Source organism: Trifolium pratense, linkage group LG6, assembly GCF_020283565.1.
Source record: "Trifolium pratense cultivar HEN17-A07 linkage group LG6, ARS_RC_1.1, whole genome shotgun sequence".
NCBI lineage: Eukaryota > Viridiplantae > Streptophyta > Magnoliopsida > Fabales > Fabaceae > Trifolium > Trifolium pratense.
The window spans coordinates 26,160,855-26,182,699 of record NC_060064.1 but is presented as its reverse complement, the minus strand read 5'-3'; the positions used below and the strand labels follow the sequence as shown (position 1 = coordinate 26,182,699).

The 21,845-nt window shown below is 35.8% G+C and overlaps 1 long non-coding RNA gene across 1 annotated transcript; it reads left to right on the top strand.

The window, feature by feature from the left end:
- The first annotated feature begins 20,032 nt into the window (after nt 1–20,032).
- Nucleotides 20,033–21,529, top strand: LOC123893125. Its single transcript, XR_006803358.1, has 3 exons — nt 20,033–20,207; nt 20,293–20,389; nt 20,917–21,529. It is a non-coding gene; the product is annotated as an uncharacterized LOC123893125 (long non-coding RNA).
- The last annotated feature ends 316 nt before the right edge of the window (nt 21,530–21,845 follow it).

Here is a 21,845-nt window from a genome sequence, read left to right as displayed (position 1 = left end):
AGCAATTCAAACCAGGGGGGCCAAAATCGAGCAATTAGTAAACTTGGGGGGCCAAAACTGCATTTAAGCCTATTTGTTTCATGCAAAGTGAAAGAAAAATGGCTGAAACTCTTAAGTTTGTTTATACTATGATGCTTTTTGTTTCCCTATTTTTTCATTGTAATCATGGAATGGATTCTCCCATTCCAATTGATGAAAGCAGTAAGTTCATTCTCATAATTTTCTTTGTTCTGTTTTATACTACTCCGGCCTTATTTATAAGACAAATTCTCTCATTTCATACTTGTTAAGAAAATTGTTGTATTTACTAAACTATCATTTACAAATTACAATATATTAAATTTACTTTGGAAATATGCAATCATCTTAAAAAGTAGAAAATTAATGAGGAGTATTTTATGAACAATAACATTTAATATAATTGAATTTGTTAACTTTTACTTATATTTAAGGCAAAATCATTTGTTGAATTTTACTTATAAATAAGACCGGAGAAAGAACATAATCTTTCATCGATTTTAGTGGTATTTATTTATTCTTATTTTACAGAGTGTATTAATGACCTAGATTGCATACATATTTGTGCTACTATGCATGACTGTCGTAATTGTCAACCCTTGTGCCATAATGGTAATTGTGTGATGCCAATTCGAAGGTAAATCAAATTTCTCAATTATGTCATTCCATTTTATTTGCTTATAATGTTGTTACTCTATTAATTTCTCTGATATTTTCATATATTTCTCCGATCTTTCAATTTCTTTGATAGCCTTAAAAACAAGATTTATTATATAGAGCATATATATGTAACATAGAAAAGAAATAAAAAGAAGATATGTTTTACTGATAGTCAATTTAAGAAACGAATAACTCAAAAGTCAATAAATCAAAGTTCTCCTATCTGATATTTGTAATATTTGCATATTAATTGATTTATTATCATTTATCTATTTGAGATTTGGTCCTAACATATATATATATATATATATATGGGACGACTCCAACGATAACACTTTCTTATTATGAGAAATGAGAACAATCAATATTAACCGTAAGATATAAATCAATGGCTTTTATTAAAAATGTATTATGTGAGCCTTAATTACCATATTTCTTCCTTATTTTATTTAATACAAATCAATTTTTTATTACTTACACAAATAAATCATCTCTTTCTTTATTAAAAAATTTCACCAACTTTTAATCCCTTGAATATTTTTCTATTACAACTTTTGATTCTTACTTCTAATCAATCTTAGAGCTATTTTTATTCATGTTTATAATTATAAGAACCTAAAATAGCTTAACATCAAAATATTAAATTATGAAAACTCTAATGTATATAATGGCAACATACATATAGGTAAGGTAGAGTGTACAAAGAGAGAAATTATTGGAGTGCATGTCAAAGTACCTTACAAATTAAAAAATATGTTGAAATGATTGGAGTATCTATCTTTTAGGGTTATATGTGCACCTTAGATGGTTTGGTGGTTTCAATGTATCTCTGTGTGTTATGTGTGTTTGTTTCTTTCCAATGCAATTGTTTCGAAATTATCTAACCCACGACTTCTATATGTTTTTCTTTTATTAATTATATGCAGGGTGAAGGAGTAGTATTTGAGTGTTTGTCCACAAGAATAAAGTGCAGAATTACTCTCTCACCTTGTTTTGTTGTTCTATTATTTTGTATGTTTCAATTGTTCTGTAAGACTTTGATATTGTTACATCAGGGTCGGGTTTAATAATATGGTCTTGACTTATTATGGATATTGAAAAAGTATTATGTTTGTTATGCATTATAAGAATAATTGTAAAACTCTATATATGAAGTCAAAATATATTATTTTCAATTATTGCATTGATGTTATGAAATATATGCAAGAGTAATAATATATAAGTATAGAGGAGAGAAACAGAGAAAGAGAGAAAAAATAGAGATTGTATTATTCTCATCAAGGTGTATGTTCTATTGCATTGTGAGTCTTATTTATAGGAAAGTACATGAGCCAAATGACATGGACCAATGCTAATGGGCATCCCGTAATAATATATAAGTATAGAGAAGAGAAGCAGAGAAAGAGAGAAAGAATAGAGATTGTATTATTCTCATCAACGTGTATGTTCTATTACAATGTGAGTCTTATTTATAGGAAATTACATGAGCCAAATGACATGGACCAATGCTAATGGGCATCCACACTAAAATATTCATAACACTCTCTCTTGGATGTCCATCGAGGATATGCCTCATTAAAACCTTTACTATAAAAAACCCAGTTGAAAAAAAATTATAGTCAAGGAAAAAAAGTACAACATCCTTTGTGTTTGAACTACTGCCTCGTTAAAAACCTTACCAGGAAAACCCAATGGGATAAAACCATAGTGAAATTCTGGTATAGCAGAACCAGATGTTGTATAGAATGTCGAGACATCTGGTCTGACATGAATAACACGGCAAGGCATATAACATTAAAACGGATACTGAGAAATAATGTTTTATCAGATGTTCCAACATTCAATTTAAAGAGAATGTCATACTTAATGTTGGAACATCTTACGAAACATAATAAAATCAACAAGTAAATAAACTGCACAGGAAATTGTTAACCCAGTTCAGCCAACCTGCCTACTCTGGGGGATACCAATCCAGGAAGGAAATCCACTAATAGATCTAGTCACTAAGACCTCCAGCAAACCCTTTGAATTTACGTCTTACACTAAGACCTCCAGCAAACCTTAGGTTTACGCCTTATGACCTCGACACTACTCATGCAACTTCTGCCTAGGAACTCCTAGACATGAGATCCCATCTCACTTCCACACAGCCAACACAACCTGTGTTGTTCATATAATGTTGAATAAAATGTGGCGACAATCACCGTGACATATTTTACTCTTGCTTAAAAGCTTCGAGTAAATCACACACAGTTAACTCCGTACTTCAAAGCTTAGGAGTAACCTTAAAACATTACAACTCAATAAAACACAGTCCTACTCAAGTATTAAACCAATACGTGAGAGGCTCACAAACACTATCTCCTTGCTTAAAAGCTTCAGAGATATTACAAAAACTCTACTCATTACCTAAAGGTTTCTGAGTGAGGACATAGTGACCATCTCACAACCCGAGTGGTTCACTTACACCAACTCTCCTAGAGAGTGGCTTAAAGACACGAAACCCTAAAGACTACATCTTTGATGAACAATGGTTTCGGTTGATTGAAATCTTGGTCTTGAGTCTTCTTTATATAGACAGAGCTAGCACGCTCCTGATCTTCCAAGATAAGTTTCAGAACACAACTGGTCTTTGAGTCACGTCCAGCTAAGCAAATCAGACCTTAATAAAAACTTTCCTAAAATAGTTGATCCTCTTTAGGAAATAAACAATGTTTTGAATCATTCCATTAAGTCTTGATAAGAACATATCTGCATTAATAACGTCTTGATCAGATCAAATCTTGATATACACGTTTGTAGAGTGGATTTCCATATATAGCAGATACGTGTAATAAATGCGCGAGATTTGAGCAATCTGACTGTCGTACCCAAACATGTTACAACATTTGGTCCAACATCTTTTGTACCCAACATGTTGAAACATTTGGTCGAACATCTTGCTTGTATATTTGTTTTAGCAAAATGAGGCCAACACACAAATATCCAACAATCTCCCCCTTTGGCAATTTTTGGCTAAAACAACTTCAGCCCATTAATTATCATAGAGAGATTTAAAAACCACACAATCCTTCAAGTCAACGTGAGCACACAAATATGAAGGAAGGTAGAACATCTTCTATTTTACTTCCAAAAGAATTCCTCAAATGAAAATAACGCACAGGGTAAAGAAATAAACTTTACCATAAACCATCAAAGGCATACACAGCAGCGAAATCATAACCAACTTAGTTTCATCCTTCAGTAGAGAGAAATAAACTCTCACAAGCACACTTAGGAAAAATAAATTCCCACATCAGCATCAAGATGTTTCAACATTTTGTAGCGCATCATAACATCCATACATTGCATTACTCTCCCCCTTAATATCAGATCAGAGAAACTTTACATTTGCTCCCCCTGAATACATCAGCTCATGCATCTCATCAGGCCATCAGAAAAAATGGTTCTTACTCCCCCTGAATTCATGCATGTCACAACACACACTACTACTTCTTCATAGACATGCTAGACTAGCATGTCACAACATCAGATACAACATTGTAAAGTAGCTGACAAACACAAACATACTACTCCCCCTTTTTAGCCACAAAATATGCCCAACAAAAACTTCGTGCATTAAGAGCAATAGTAATGAACATCACAGAAATCCATCGTGCAGAATATCAGAGCATAACAGATCCTTATATTAGTATCTAGCAATCCATAGTCATGAAATAGCTGAAGCATTACATCACGTACCAATAGAAAAGACAAATGTCCTCAACATTATGCTCCACATCATATAATCATCAGATACCATACATCACATACTGCTATCGCACACAAAACACATCACAGATCACAACTCCTTAAGCAAACCACAAAATAGCAGTTGGGAAGAGTAGATTCCCACAAAGTTGAGAAAAATAAGTTCTCATGCAACCAGGATGTTCCAACATATGGCAGGACATCATCCAGAGCAAACAAATAGATCATTGCACAACAGAATAGTAACTACTTACTGCATTATGCTACTTCCCCTCAAAATCAGAATTAGAGCAAAAATTAATTTTACTCCCTCCAAATACTTTGGCACATGCTTATCAGAATGATCATCAGAAAACAATTCTTACTCCCCCTCAATTTTATCATCCATATCAGCACATAAGCATACAGCAGCACATATTCAATACTGCACCACTCAGATTAGTAGATGTCTAAGCATCAGACACCACATCATATAGTAGAACACATCCAACCACTAAAAGAGCATGCATATGTTTCGACATCAGGTAGCACAACAAACATTAGCAGCAAAACATATCATGTCTACCAACTACTAAACTACTTCCCTTTTTAGTCAGAAGTGTAGACAAAATAGGGTCTTCATGCATTAATCAAAGAGTACAATAGTAGAGATATCCAGGAACATATTGCACAGAGCTACTACAAACGAAGACAACACCATGGGATACATACCTCATCAGATATAGATCAGCAGTGGAGTCATCATCAAATAGCCTAAAACAGATCACACTTCATCAGCACAAAATTTTCAACATGATGACCAAGATGTTTCACCATCTAGTAGCACATCAGATAACACAAGTTCCTCCGGCATGGTATCAGAGCATTGACAACAAAGATGTTTCCAACCATGTTAGCACAACACATAGCACATGTTAGAAAAGATGTTTCAACATGTCTATCTAGCGTGGTATCAGAGTGAATAGGAGCAATCACAAAATACGTCACATGTTAGCAAAGATGTTGCAACATATGGTAGCACATCTTCTAGCACAGGTTCTTCCAGCATGGTATCAAAGCACGTGGTCTTCCAATCAGGGCATTGAGCATCCATCTAGCAAAAACTCCTCTTGTACACATGATCCCATCTTTGTGCAAAGGAAGCACGATGAAAGGAAACATTGTCACAGAGAGCAACAAGCACATTCTGAGGGATCTTTTTCCCACCAGACTTCTTCTTTGAGGCAGAGGGTGTGATGTCTGGCACATCCTCCTCAACATCATACTTAGAGTCACTTGAAGATGCTTCCTTTCTTTTCAGACTCTGTTTCTTCTTACTAGCAGACACATTAACCTCATACATATTCTTTTCAGAATCAACCACTTCTTCATTAAGTGGCACAATTTGATGACTTTCTTTATAGACTGAGAGACCCTTTTTCAACCTCAGTAGAATTCTCTTCATCAGATGAGTCAGATGGGTCAACAGATGTCCCAACATCTTTCACCACAATAGTTTCTTGAACAGGTTTCTGGACAATAGTAACATCAGCCTTAGGTTGGTCCACAGATGTGTCAACGTCTGGCACAACATCCTTTTTAGGAACAGTTTGTTTTGGTTTATCAACAACGGAACCAATAACATCTTTTGTCTGAGATACACCAGCAACAAGAACATCTACAATTATGTTTGTGGAATCAGCAACATCCACCCCAGCAGAGATAATAATGTCAGGAACTAGCAATACTTCTCATAGCTTCTTTCTCCTTTAAAGCACAAAGGGAGAAATAAACTCTCATATACAGAGGAAAATAAATTCTCAAAAATCAGATCAGGATGTGTAGACAACATGAGTGACATCATAGCATAACATATCTCATGAGAACATAAAGCTAGAGGTTTCAGAAGCAGATCTGAAACTGTCACATAATCACATTTAAGTATCACATATCTGAGCATTATCACATCTGATCACAACACATCTGAACACGTATAGTACTTCTCAGCAGAATGCACATCCACACAAACAGTCATAGCATGACCAGTTCTCTTTCAATCATACTTTGAGCAATAGCTTGGTCACGTGGAAGATCATCAAGATCAGTTTCTTCCACCACATTCTAATCTTCAATACTCCAAATCACAATCAGGTTTGTGACTCTCAGAACCATATTAGCATCAGTTTGGGAATTGTAGAACAGGTTTCAACAACACGAACAGGTTGGTCCAATATGTTTCAACATCTGATGTGACATCAAACTCAGGTGAGGTTTCTTTGGGGGACACAACCACAACTTTAGTGGGGAATAACAAAGCGACAGAATCAACAACTTTGAAAGATGACACATGAAAAAATTTCAAAAAAAAATGTCATCAACAACCACAACATTCATACTAGACTGACCTATGGTTTTAAGAGATCTTGGTTTATCTAGAATTACAATTTCAGAGACAGATCTCACAGATGTTTCAACACTACCCACAACATTTGAACTGACAAAAAAAACTTTAACAGATGTAACAACATTTGACTCAACATTATGGGTGACAACTGAATCAACGAGGTTATCAAAACGAGTTTGGTAGGTTTATTAACATCATCAACAAACATAGATAGACTTTTCTAGGATCTTTTGAGAGATAAGATTAACCTGGATAATGGATTTAGAAATAGGTTTCCTAGATGATGCACATTTTGTTCACCAAGCAAAATAGAAGTAGTTTCAGATGGATTCAAAGTACTCACAGACCTTTTATGCATTCCCTTCTGACACGTGGTTGATCAACCTGTCCATTTCACTTCCTTGTTGATCTTACAGGAAACATGTCTCGAATAATGTTCTAACATTCAGTCAGACATTGTCTTCTTTTACTTGCATTGATCAACACATCTTCAAACATACTGTCTCCCACTTGATTCGAAGTGTTCTCCTTTCACTTAGACTTAGTGACACATACCAAGACATTTGAATATCACATTTGTGACATCTCTCAATAATGAAGACTCTTGGAAAGTCCTTCTAAAAAAAATCTGTAGAGAAAAATAAATTCTCTCAGACTCAACTATTTAACCACTCGAGAGATATGTGGATAACTGATAAAATTATTCAGTTTTACATGACTAGAATCTACCATGCCTTGTTAATAATTTCGCAATGTCACAACATGTTGGCTGACATCATATTCTCATATGAGGCATAAGATCTCCTCAATCTTGTACATCACTCTATATGTACCAATGCAATCCATAGATAAACACATGAGTCTACCTGTCATAGATAGTCAGGGCTCCAGCTGAAGATGAAAACTCGAGCACTAAATGAAAACATGTGAAAGACTTCATGCTTTCATGTTGAAGGGCAACACCAACTCCCTCGGTAGAGTTGATTCTGAGTAGATATTCTCACTTCTTGAGAATACATTCAAGCATTCTGACCTCTTCAGTTAACAAGGACACATTTGATCAATGTCCTAGCAGAACCACACTATGTATCATGACCTTTTGAATAGGCAGGATGTCATGCATACAAGGTGTAAAGTCACTCACAAAGTCCAAAACATCTTAGTTTGCTTAAAAGCTTGACTAAGATCCTGATTATCAACCCTTTTCTAGAGTGACTTGCAACAGAAGAAAACCAAAGACAATTATCAAACCTCAGTATTTGACAATATTCTTCTGCCCTTACATTCACTAGTAGTTGTTGATACTAGTGGAATAAATAGTCATGCATTGCTAGAGCATACTATTAAAACAAGATCAGAACCTCCACATTCTGATTTACATAGTCAGAAACACGTCTTCTGACCACACAGCTTGAGCACTCCCATGTAAAGTCTCAAGCACCTTCCACAGAACAGCCATCAGTAAATATGATGTTACAACATCATTTGAGACATCAGCTTCTGATTTTGGAACCCAATTACATTGGTTCATAAATCATCATTCAAAAGGACTTATTGTGCATAGACATCCTTCAAGAAGCTCCCACTAGAGTACCATCAATGCAGATCATCCAGGTTTTTCAAAACACCTGAATACCATGAAGAGAAATATACTCTCCGAACAATAAAGTTCAGACTACATAATTGCACAGCTCTTCAGACAAATATATCAGTTTTGTGCATAACTTCAACAAAGGATATACAGATACTTAGCTCCCATTAAAGTATTTATCATTTGTCAGATAGGATTACCTTCTCACACAAGGTAGGACATTAGATCTGACATCATTCTCAGAGACAGATCCTTTGAGAGACTCATCAACAAACTCACTTGTGTCCTTAGTGGAAGCATTAACTACATCAGATGGATTTCCCTTGATTAGCGTGCACCAGACAATGGAGAGAGGGATGTAACATATACTTCCTTTCACTTCAACACAAACACACATCTTGAAGGGAAGTAAAAACTTCGTCAATCTTAATTCAAAGGATATCTTTAACGCACAAGGTAAAGAATTAACTTCACCAAAAATACCAGAGAACCATAATCCTTTGGTCCCAAAAATAATAAATCCTCCTTGCTTAATCATGCATTCATACAACTAGATATTATCACAAGAATATAACATGCATGGTTAAAACATCAGATAACACATCAACACTGCACACAACTTCAACTACCACTTACTTGGATCAGACATGAACTAACCCAAGAGGTCAACCATATGTTGATCGTGTCCTAACCAACAAACTTATCTAAGACATGTTTCTAGCATAGAAACCATCTCAGACACAGATGCCTCCTCTTCCAGGTCAGGAGAAGGTTCCAAACATATGTAACCAACACACACTTGTTTAGCACCCAAGCATCTGCCATGCCCTATTGTCATCCAACAAGATTCTGCAGAATCTGCTCGTCAGATGTTCCGTCAGATGTTCCAACATCTGGTAAGACATCAGTTCCTTTTTAACGGAACACACCAAGAAATCCTTTATCAAAGCCAATGGAGGTTAGCCTTTTTAGAGTTGGAGGTTAGCTTTCAACAAACTCATACATGAGTGCCTTTATGAGTGGACATAAGATCACCCCCAAGTATCTTTGTCATCTCTAACAAGTTAATTAAACAAACTCTCCTCGAGCATCACCATACCCGGGCTTACATCATAGAACAGAGTGGTGCATCCTCAACAAACAAAACCACCAGGAGTTTTCCATCAGATATATATGCAGCGGAATTCAAACCACAAAACTCCTCAACAAACTTCAGGCACACTACAATAACACATGTTTGAAAATAAATCAAACCATACAGCAACTCATCACAAGATCTACACGCCTGAACAACAAAAGATAGGTCTAATACACACCCTATCATGAATAGTCCAACCTCCACTTCTAGGGACCATTCAATCAATGTGAACTTCTCCAAGTTCAAACAAATTTTCAGTATTCCTTACTTGCCCATAACCAGAAAGTATCTTCCCTAAGATCTCATCCAGAAAACAGAACAGGATGCCTGCTCTGATACCAATTGAAATTCTGGTATAGCAGAACCAGATGTTGTATAGAATGTCGAGACATCTGGTCTGACATGAATAACACGGCAAGGCATATAACATTAAAACGGATACTGAGAAATAATGTTTTATCAGATGTTCCAACATTCAATTTAAAGAGAATGTCATACTTAATGTTGGAACATCTTACGAAACATAATAAAATCAACAAGTAAATAAACTGCACAGGAAACTGTTAACCCAGTTCAGCCAACCTGCCTACTCTGGGGGATACCAATTCAGGAAGGAAATCCACTAATAGATCTAGTCACTAAGACCTCCAGCAAACCCTTTGAATTTACGTCTTACACTAAGACCTCCAGCAAACCTTAGGTTTACGCCTTATGACCTCGACACTACTCATGCAACTTCTGCCTAGGAACTCCTAGACATGAGATCCCATCTCACTTCCACACAGCCAACACAACCTGTGTTGTTCATATAATGTTGAATAAAATGTGGCGACAATCACCGTGACATATTTTACTCTTGCTTAAAAGCTTCGAGTAAATCACACACAGTTAACTCCGTACTTCAAAGCTTAGGAGTAACCTTAAAACATTACAACTCAATAAAACACAGTCCTACTCAAGTATTAAACCAATACGTGAGAGGCTCACAAACACTATCTCCTTGCTTAAAAGCTTCAGAGATATTACAAAAACTCTACTCATTACCTAAAGGTTTCTGAGTGAGGACATAGTGACCATCTCACAACCCGAGTGGTTCACTTACACCAACTCTCCTAGAGAGTGGCTTAAAGACACGAAACCCTAAAGACTACATCTTTGATGAACAATGGTTTCGGTTGATTGAAATCTTGGTCTTGAGTCTTCTTTATATAGACAGAGCTAGCACGCTCCTGATCTTCCAAGATAAGTTTCAGAACACAGCTGGTCTTTGAGTCACGTCCAGCTAAGCAAATCAGACCTTAATAAAAACTTTCCTAAAATAGTTGATCCTCTTTAGGAAATAAACAATGTTTTGAATCATTCCATTAAGTCTTGATAAGAACATATCTGCACTAATAACGTCTTGATCAGATCAAATCTTGATATACACGTTTGTAGAGTGGATTTCCATATATAGCAGATACGTGTAATAAATGCGCGAGATTTGAGCAATCTGACTGTCGTACCCAAACATGTTACAACATTTGGTCCAACATCTTTTGTACCCAACATGTTGAAACATTTGGTCGAACATCTTGCTTGTATATTTGTTTTAGCAAAATGAGGCCAACACTCAAATATCCAACACATAGTTAAGGGAAAAAGAGTGCATAACACAATTATATCTCCCCTTCATGAAGACAATTATATTTGAGACGAAGAAGACCAATTAATCTTCTATATAGTTGATCGAAGGGGCTTTACTTGACGACGACTTTGTAGGAAGATGATCATGTATATAGTTGATGAGAAGCTTTACTTTACGGTGACATCATTTTGAATTGTTGCAAGAACCATCATTTTGTAATAAAAACAACAAGTTTCTTGAATGCGTTGAATTACAGGTCTCGACAAAAATACTTTCTCAACTTGCTTGATGTAGTGGTAAAATCTTCACATGATTGGATGATACTGTTGTTTCTTTAAGGTATAAATAATATGCTTGACTTTCTTCCAATATCTTTGAGTTTATTGATACCATCACATACATATTTAGCAACATGCAATAGTGTTCTCAACGGAATTAAAATATGGTACTTCAAGACCAATTCAAGTAACTAATAATCATTTTCTTGAGACATGAAATGATCTTCGTTCACATCAAGTGACAACAAATTATATTTGTTAATATCAAATCTATTTCATTTGAAAATTTTCTTTAATCAATAAATTTCAAGAACTCTTCAGGAGTTCCGATCAAGTTTATATCATCATTAACAAGTAAACCATACAAATACATTGTAACACATTGATGAAGTACCAAAAGTAAGTATTTTCAATATATCGTATCCACAGGGACTAGTGTGATATTAGTTGCCGTTCCACAATAACCATGATTTTAAGTGCGAGTTTTTAAAATGATCTGATTGTTTTTGAACATAAAAGTGCGATATATAAAACTGTTAGAGATTCAGAGAGAAGAAATTGTCGGGATTAGACTTTATTAACTCATTCACATGTATCACTCAACTAAAGATATATATATTTCATTTACCAATCAATATTATCACATATCACTCATCGAACATATCCGTGTCCGAAATACGCCGTGAAATCTATCATACCTATTAACCTTCAATTTCTCGAATCATTAATTGATATAATAGCATTAAGCTTTGATACTTTAAGTGAATATTAAACCCAAAATCTATGTCTAAACTTTGAATTTCAACAAGTGATTACCCTAAACCTTTGATTCAAACAACATATGTCTATAATGAGTACATGATCATAAATTAACTGCATCTAATCCCAACAAAGAAAGATTTAGCTACACATAGCCATGATTAACTTACAAAATTGAAGAAATGAAAGATGAAAGAACATGGCACTTGATTTCTCAAGTTTGGATGGATCCACCTTCAAAACCTCTTTGAAACCCTAGATCTAGGAATATAACTCGTATGAGCTCTCTAAAAAGTGGTTAAGATATTTTTTTCTACAACTGATGGCTATTTATAGACTTTCAGGAAATATAGGTTCGCTGAGCGAATAGAGTGTTCGCTAAGCGAACAAGTTACTTCACAAGAGGGTTTTCTGACACGTGGCTCTTAACAGCCTTACTCAGCACTTGTTCGCCATTGCTCGCCAAAGCTCCCTGACTAACCAGAACACTCTGCATGTGTTTGCCAACCCTCGCCAGTGTTCGCTGAACGAACGTTACTTAATGTTGCTCGCTACTTCTCGCCATGGACCTTTGTTGCGCTGTCTTTGCTCGCCAGTGCTCGCCACTGTTCGCTGAGCGAAGGCTTCAAAATTGCAAAATTTCTTTCTCTTTTTCAGCAAAACCTAATAAAATGGTTGAGATTTGAATGCATTTGATATATTTTGATTAAGAACATATTTACACAAAAGGGGAGAATTTACTTAAGATTTCTTTCAAAACAAGTTTAATAAGTGCCTAAATTCAATATGTAATTTCACTAATGTTTGGCACTTATCACACATTTTTCAAATAAATCAACTCTTTCGTGTATTACTAAACATAGTCAAAAGAGATTTTGATTTCACTTCAGGTGAATATTTCTCTTCCCAATCAATGCAAACTTTTACCAATATGCTTGAATAAAAAAATTAAGCTTTTAATATTTGCATTTCAATATTTTCTATTCACACGAAAATTAATTCTTATCTCATCATTTTTACATCTTCAGATGTATGAACTGTTGGTCCACAAATCTTCCACTTTGCAAAGTGACTTTAATTACATAGCAATTGCATCATTTCATTTAGACAATCATTGTGTTGTCTATAATTCTCAATAGCCTTTGGCTCATGGTCCTCATTATCTTTTATCACAAATAGGTCTATATTATATATAAAAATATCGTCAACGATGACTTTCTTTCGGTTCGATCATATTCCATTCATGACATAATTCGTCGAGATCTCTTTACTATCATAAATTTCAGGTACCTGATAAGTTCTTCTGGAACTGAAAATGAATTATGTCAAATACTCTTTTCATATCCTCGTTTGGGTCATCTTTCTTTTTAGCCCATTGTCATATTTGAGGATTTTTATCATTGGAACCGACTGACCTACCACGCTTCAGGGTGGTTAAGACTCATTTGCAATATAAGATTGTCCAATAGGGACATCCATTTTGATTGGAGCATTCACAGCTGATGTTTTATTTCGTAAATTTTGCAATTGATTTATCTTTTGAACATTTGGTTCAAACTATGATGATCAATGTGAGGTAATAACATTAATTTATTTCAAGTGATTCATTTGAACTTCTAGTACATATTTTTCAGCTGCTTATTCTCTCCCCCTAATATTGGTAAAATCAATTCATCACTTGAAAATCAGCCTACAAGGTTGTTGATGGATTATTTCGCAAGTGAACGAATTACCACGTAGTAATAAAAATATCGATCCACAGGGATTGTGTGATCAAACTAGTCGAATAGTGCTCATAGACATTATGCAAGAAATACACATAAATTGGGGGTATGTTGAGTTATGAATTGCTAGAAAACGTGCTTTGATATAATGGAAAAGCGAGGTAGAATCATCGGAATCGCCTAGTCTATAGCTAAACAACATGCAATCTACTATATCATAGGAATCTACTCAAGTGTTAACAACTAGATCGACAAATTAGTGAATCGCAATCTCTTGTCAAAATCCACTCTATTCGTTGTCGATACTCCCCCGATCTCTCGGGCGGAAGCTACCTACAACGAATGATATTAACGCGCGTCAATCGTTCGCTACACTCTATGCCTCAATCTCTCGACCGGAGACACTCGAGCGCTTAATGCAATTCAGTTCAGAAATTAAATCAATACTCTCGCACGTGACTTAACTCGAAATCATTACAACACTAATGAAGGATTATAAAGCATTAAACATCGAATTGCATTAAATCAACACTATAACAGAGTAGTTTCTTACACATATAGCAGATTACATGAAGTCTATCTACATCCTAGGCTATCCTAGATCCTACCTCCGAAGAACTTAGCTCCTCATCTCCCTTTGTCCGCGTCCGAGCTTCAATGTCATGGCTTGTGAATCCATGCTATCGATGTGCTTGGAGCTTCCTTCGGAGTCTTGAATCCCAATCTTGAAGTTTCAAAACCCAGAATGTAGATCCAATTTGCAGAATTTTCCAACCCCAAAACAGAATTATGCAGAAACTATATATACAGAAGGCAACCACGCCGCGCGCCAGATCTATCACGCCGCGCGTGGTTGCAAATCCATCAACTCCGCCGCGCGTGGTAACAGAATTACGCGGCGCGTGATCAAGTCAGAGAGCAATCTTCATCTTCAACAAAGCTTCACGCCGCGCGTGGTACGGCATCACGCCGCGCGTGATCAGAGTGAAAATCTTGGCTCCCTGTGAACTCCATCACGCGGCGCGTGATGGGCTACGCCCCCAGCGTAGTGAAAGTCCTCCATTTCCTGCAATTTTTCCTGTTTTCTTGCAAATCAAGTAATCAAGCTTATGGTTAGATTTCTCTTATATTTATTGCTAAAAACCTACTAAAATGCATCTAATGTTGCTAAAATAGGCATGGATTAGAGAGTGTGACGATTCGTCATCACAACCCCAAACTTAAACCTTTCCTTGTCCTCAAGGAAACAACTTTTACCTCAAGCTTTTGTGTCAAGACCTTGGCATTTTCCTTAAATTCACTCGAATCATACATACGTGAGACTCACCTGATGATCAATGATCCACCTGCAAACAATGCTCAATTGCACAACCGTTCTCGCAAGACATTTTCAAGTAGTTCACACTTTTCGACCACGGCTCTTATGATTTCATCACACTACTCACATGCACTCTTCAGTTTTGGTAATTCACTCAAATCAACACATCAATGCAAGTCAACAATAATTTTGCAAGTAATCTAAGAATTCATTCGGTTCACTTTGTGCACACACTTTAGAGGTCTTTTAGGGTTATAACGTGGCTCGGCTAGGGTGGATGGTGACATTTTTGGATAAGTGGTAGAAAAACTTGGAGTTAGATCTCCCTAAGGTCAAAAATTCATAAACCAAACCCTTTTCTTTTGAACTATAGTGGACTAGAGAACTTTTTCAAATCATCAAACAAAGTTTTGCAATTCTTTTGAATTCAAGGCTATCACTTCTTTTCTATATTTTTTTTTTTGATTTTTCACATTCATTCATTTTTCATTTTTCATTTTTTTTTCTTATCTCTTCTTCTTTGCCTTGCAACTTTTGAAATTTTTTGAAAAATTATTCAATCAAAACTTTTATAAGTTCTCTAGTACCCTCACCCCAAACTTTATTTGTTGCTAATTCCAAAGAGCAACCTCATATTTAGTGGTGAGCAATGCGCATCAACCACTAATTAGGTGTCTAACCTCCAAGAAAGTCATTCCTTTTTTTTTTCATCAAAAATTTCTTAATGTTTTGCAAAAATAACATATTCTTTTCCAGCTCAAATTGGTTAAGCAAAGGATAATTATAAGTAAGGGTGGATAGAAAGGCTCAAAGGTACCAAGGAACATGCCTCGTGTGTGCTACAAAAGTACCAATCAAAATAAAAAGACGACAAGCAAAATCGAGAGACAATACATGAGCGGATATCACACAAAGAAGGAAAAGGAGTGTTTGGCTCAATACCTCTCGGTTGGGTCGAATCAAAGAACCGGTCAAAAAAAGTGTGCGTTCCCGTCCTTTGCCTCTTGATCACATGAGTGCAACAAGCTATTGCACTGCAGGCTTCACAAATAACACACGGAGAAAATCATGCAATTGATACTCAAGTAACTAGAAGGAACATGCCAAAGTATTGGAACAAATTCTAAAGGTAAAAACCATTCCACAATTAAACAAGACAAAGATTCAAATTCAGAGTTTAAAGTACATTCATCCAGCCAATTCAAAGGAACATCAAACAATTATTCATAAAGTAGCATAAGAGGGAAAGGGAAGAAAGGACCGTAAACTCATGGGTTGCCTCCCATGAAGCGCTTCTTTCTCGTCATTAGCTTGACGCTTCATCATCACAAGTTAGGGAGGATACTTCAACTTTGATTCAACCCGGCTCCTCTTGTTCTCTTCATTCAAAGGAGCAATATTAATATCAATGGGTAATGATTTCACACTTCCCGAATCACTCTTGATATCTTCCCCTTTGGTCTTCAAACTGGTTCTTTCCTTCTTACTAGACCGTGATGGAGATTTCTTAGAACCTTTCTTCACCGAAGCTTTCAATGTTGAAGTGGAAGACTTTTGAGGATTGACAACCGGATTGGGCTCTTCTTCTTTGGCCACCTTGTGCAAACAATAGATAGGAACCACACCATCCAAGACCCATCCTAGGTCGTCATTCACCTTCTCCGCTTCTTTTAACAAGTCATTCTCTTCTAGTGGAGTGAGCAAATCACTTATGATCACGGGTTTCCTAGAGTCGCCACCCAAAAACACATACTTCCATTTAGGAGGAAGTTCTTTCAATTCCGGTGGCTTTTTTATTGCCTTTGGCTCTTTCTCCTCTTCTAGGGGGTTATCCAAGTTTTGAAGAAAAATTTCAATCTCATGATCCCACTCTTCTTCTTTCTCATCTTTTACCACTTCCTCTAGCACTTCCACTTTGAAACATTCGGATACCACTCCACAAACTTCAAGGTCTTGGTTCTTGACCCTCTTCATCCTAGGATAAGGCATTCTAGCATATGGTGAAGGAACTTGAAACTTGGGGTCCTTCACAAGAGGTTTCTTGCCTTTCTTGGCACTAGACTCATTCTCCACTCTCTTTTCAACTTCACCTTCATAAGCTTTTCCTTCCTTATTTTTTTCTTCTTTCTTATTTTCTTTTCTATCTTCAACTACACCATCCCTCATCTTTTCAACTACACCATTTTTACTCTCATCCTTCTTAGGATTCTCCACTACTTCCGGTGATGAAACTTCTCTACTCCTCAAATTAATGGAATTACAACTTTCATTACGAGAATCCGTGGTGTCTCCACAAAAACTACTTTGAGTTTGTAGAGAAGAGACTTGCCTTGCTAATTGACCCATTTGGTTTTCAAGATTTTTGATGGAGGCTTTATGACGTTCGCTTGACACTTCTTGGTTTGCCTTCATCACCTCAAAATTGCTTTGAGTCATCTTCATGGCTAAGATAAGAGTATCTTCAAAAGATTCAAGGTGATCTTCAAAATGTTGATCTTGAGGAAATGCTTGATTCAGATTAGCTCCATAAGAACAATTCATGTGATTCTTCACTCCAATATTGAAGGTGTTGAAATGAGGATTATGTTGAGAGGTTGCCTGCACCATACATTGAGCTTCTAGTTGTTTGGTAATGATTTGTAGAAAGACATTATTGAACTTGCAACTAGTTAAAAGTGCCTCTTGATTGTATGATTCAAACATATCTTCCTTCCGCTTTACGATTTGCTCGTGCTGCTGTCTCAATTTCAGAATCGAAATCCAGCTTAATTGGACCTGTTCTCCGCATGCACAATGAAACACACAAGTAGAACGCTCCGGGAAAAAAAATATAAAACAGAAAAATAAGGAAAACACAGAAAATATGAACACTATCGCCTTGTCGAATCAATCACAATCCCCGGCAACGGCGCCAAAAACTTGATGGATTATTTCGCAAGTGAACGAATTACCACGTAGTAATAAAAATATCGATCCACAGGGATTGTGTGATCAAACTAGTCGAATAGTGCTCATAGACATTATGCAAGAAATACACATAAATTGGGGGTATGTTGAGTTATGAATTGCTAGAAAACGTGCTTTGATATAATGGAAAAGCGAGGTAGAATCATCGGAATCGCCTAGTCTATAGCTAAACAACATGCAATCTACTATATCATAGGAATCTACTCAAGTGTTAACAACTAGATCGACAAATTAGTGAATCGCAATCTCTTCGTTGTCGATACTCCCCCGATCTCTCGGGCGGAAGCTACCTACAACGAATGATATTAACGCGCGTCAATCGTTCGCTACACTCTATGCCTCAATCTCTCGACCGGAGACACTCGAGCGCTTAATGCAATTCAGTTCAGAAATTAAATCAATACTCTCGCACGTGACTTAACTCGAAATCATTACAACACTAATGAAGGATTATAAAGCATTAAACATCGAATTGCATTAAATCAACACTATAACAGAGTAGTTTCTTACACATATAGCAGATTACATGAAGTCTATCTACATCCTAGGCTATCCTAGATCCTACCTCCGAAGAACTTAGCTCCTCATCTCCCTTTGTCCGCGTCCGAGCTTCAATGTCATGGCTTGTGAATCCATGCTATCGATGTGCTTGGAGCTTCCTTCGGAGTCTTGAATCCCAATCTTGAAGTTTCAAAACCCAGAATGTAGATCCAATTTGCAGAATTTTCCAACCCCAAAACAGAATTATGCAGAAACTATATATACAGAAGGCAACCACGCCGCGCGCCAGATCTATCACGCCGCGCGTGGTTGCAAATCCATCAACTCCGCCGCGCGTGGTAACAGAATTACGCGGCGCGTGATCAAGTCAGAGAGCAATCTTCATCTTCAACAAAGCTTCACGCCGCGCGTGGTACGGCATCACGCCGCGCGTGATCAGAGTGAAAATCTTGGCTCCCTGTGAACTCCATCACGCGGCGCGTGATGGGCTACGCCCCCAGCGTAGTGAAAGTCCTCCATTTCCTGCAATTTTTCCTGTTTTCTTGCAAATCAAGTAATCAAGCTTATGGTTAGATTTCTCTTATATTTATTGCTAAAAACCTACTAAAATGCATCTAATGTTGCTAAAATAGGCATGGATTAGAGAGTGTGACGATTCGTCATCAGTTGTAAATAATTCTCGAATTTTTGGCTCAAGATGATTTATAATAGATGGAGATTCATATCAAATACATTTTCCCAATATTCTTTAAGATTTCATCTTAGTGCATTATATTAGAGCAATCAGAACATACCAACACATCCAAAAATGCTTAATTGAAAAATATTAGGTTATAAACCTAAACTCATTTGTAAATTTAGGGGAACTTGCATATAATAACTTGTTGGCTCGATGCGAATCAATATCTCAACTCTCAACATACATGTTTGAATGTTCCCAAAATATAAATTAGAAATTATGATCTCATAAGTATCAGTCATGTGATTACTTTAGACGTCTAAAAAATGGATCTTCAAGTCTATTTTTTTTTCTCGTATGATCATATTCTATTCGATGTCAATTTCAATTGACATACGATACTTATCAAATATTTTCTAAGAATTTAGAAAATATCATAAGGATCATATGAAAAGCTAGATAAGAAATAAAATATAATAATTAAAGGCTGGTCAACATAAATTAACTCTAACTAAAACCAAAATTATACAATGAGATCTATTCTATGAGCTAAGCGAACAAATATGACTCAACCTTTGTCTTTTGAAGACATTTAATAATTATTCTAATCTTAAATAGAAGGATGAAACTATTAAATTGACGTACACAAAACAAGAGATTTTTACAATATAAAATTATTAAAATATTTAACATTTCTTACATGCAAAGTGAAAAAAAATGGCTGAAACTCTCAAGTTTATTTATACTGTGATGTTTTTTGTTTCCCTATTTTTCATTGTAATCATTAATGCAGTCCCCAACTTTGATTCAACAAGTAAGCTCATTCTCATAATTTTTTGTTTTGTTTTATACACAATCTTTCACTCTTCTTAGGATGTTTCTTTATTCTTATTTTACAGTGTGTAAAACAGACCAAGATTGCATAAGGATTTGTGCTACTATGCATAAATGTTATAATTGTCTACCCATATGCGAAAGAGGTAAATGTATAAAGAGGTAAATCAAATTTCTCTATGTCGTTCCATTTTTTTTTATAAGCAAAAATAGAAATGTGTCTACCATGAGAAAAAATGTCTTAAATGGAAATCGATCCCACGACATGTCATTCCATTTTTGTTCATAATGTTGTTACTCTTTTAATTTCTCTGATATTTTCATATATTTCTCCGATCTTTCAATTTCTTTGATAGTCTTAAAAACAAGATTTTATTATCTTTCATATACATATCTTTCATAGTTATATGGGCACCTTAGATGGTTTGGTGTTATGTGTGTTTGTTTCTATCCAATGCAATTGTTATACCACTTTAAAAAGTGATTTCGAAATTATCTCACCTTATGACTTCTATATATTTTTTTTTTTTATTAATTATATGCAGGCTGGATCGAACCTAAATAGTAGTATTTAAGTGTTTGTACACGAGAATAAAGTGCAGAATTATTCTTTCAGTCACCTATGTTATGTTGTTCTATTATTTTGTATGTTTCAATTGTGTTGTAAGACATTGATATTGTTACATCAGGGTCGGGTTTTGTGAGAAGTTGGAAAGCTGCTGCAACACTTGAACAAAAAAGATGTTGACGATGACGATGTTGATGTTGATGATGAATGGACTTGAAGATTCCAAGCGTGTATATATACACTAACCTTGAGGTTCAATCCGCCCCCACCAATTAATGTATATTGGATGCAATTGGGTAAACCGGCAGATCCCCTTCAGGATACTTTGAATTCCTCGATGTGGTTTGCACTAACACAACAAGCCTATCTCTAGCTAATAATAGTTTACAGAAATATGATTCATACACTTCACTCATGCATTAATGGAGTAAAAGATGATTTAGAATAATGTAAATAGGAGATAATTTGATTGGAGTATTCCAATTTTCAGATGTTGTTACTGATTGCCAAGTCTCTCTATTTATAGAGGGATTAACATCACTTTGTGAAGAGAAACATCTCTTAACACAGGTCTATACTAGTGTATGCGAACCTTTATTACTGTTTACTTTCAGGACTTATCAAATCCATCGCATTGGTTCAGTTGGTAGTTGTGTTAATCCAGTAATAGAAGGACGCGAGTTTGACTCCGTTGTGTTGTAACTTTTTGCTAAAATTTAATTCTGATTAATCAACAAATAAATTGCAAAATAGCCAAAACCAGGAATCGAACCACATTCAGCTCTATCCTAATTATTATAACCAATATTATAGTGTATATTTCCAGTTATATATATTTTGGAAATATCTCTCACACACTAGTACAGAAAACACTTTTTACATCTGGCCAAAACCCCCTTTTACATCTGGCCCAAGTCAGAGGTAGACGTACGAGAAGTAGTAAGTTTATGCTTTTTACATCTGACTTACGCCAGATGTAAAATCGACACTTTTTACTTCTGTTTCGTATGGTCAAGCTTTCCACAGATGTAAAATCGTCACTTTTTTTAA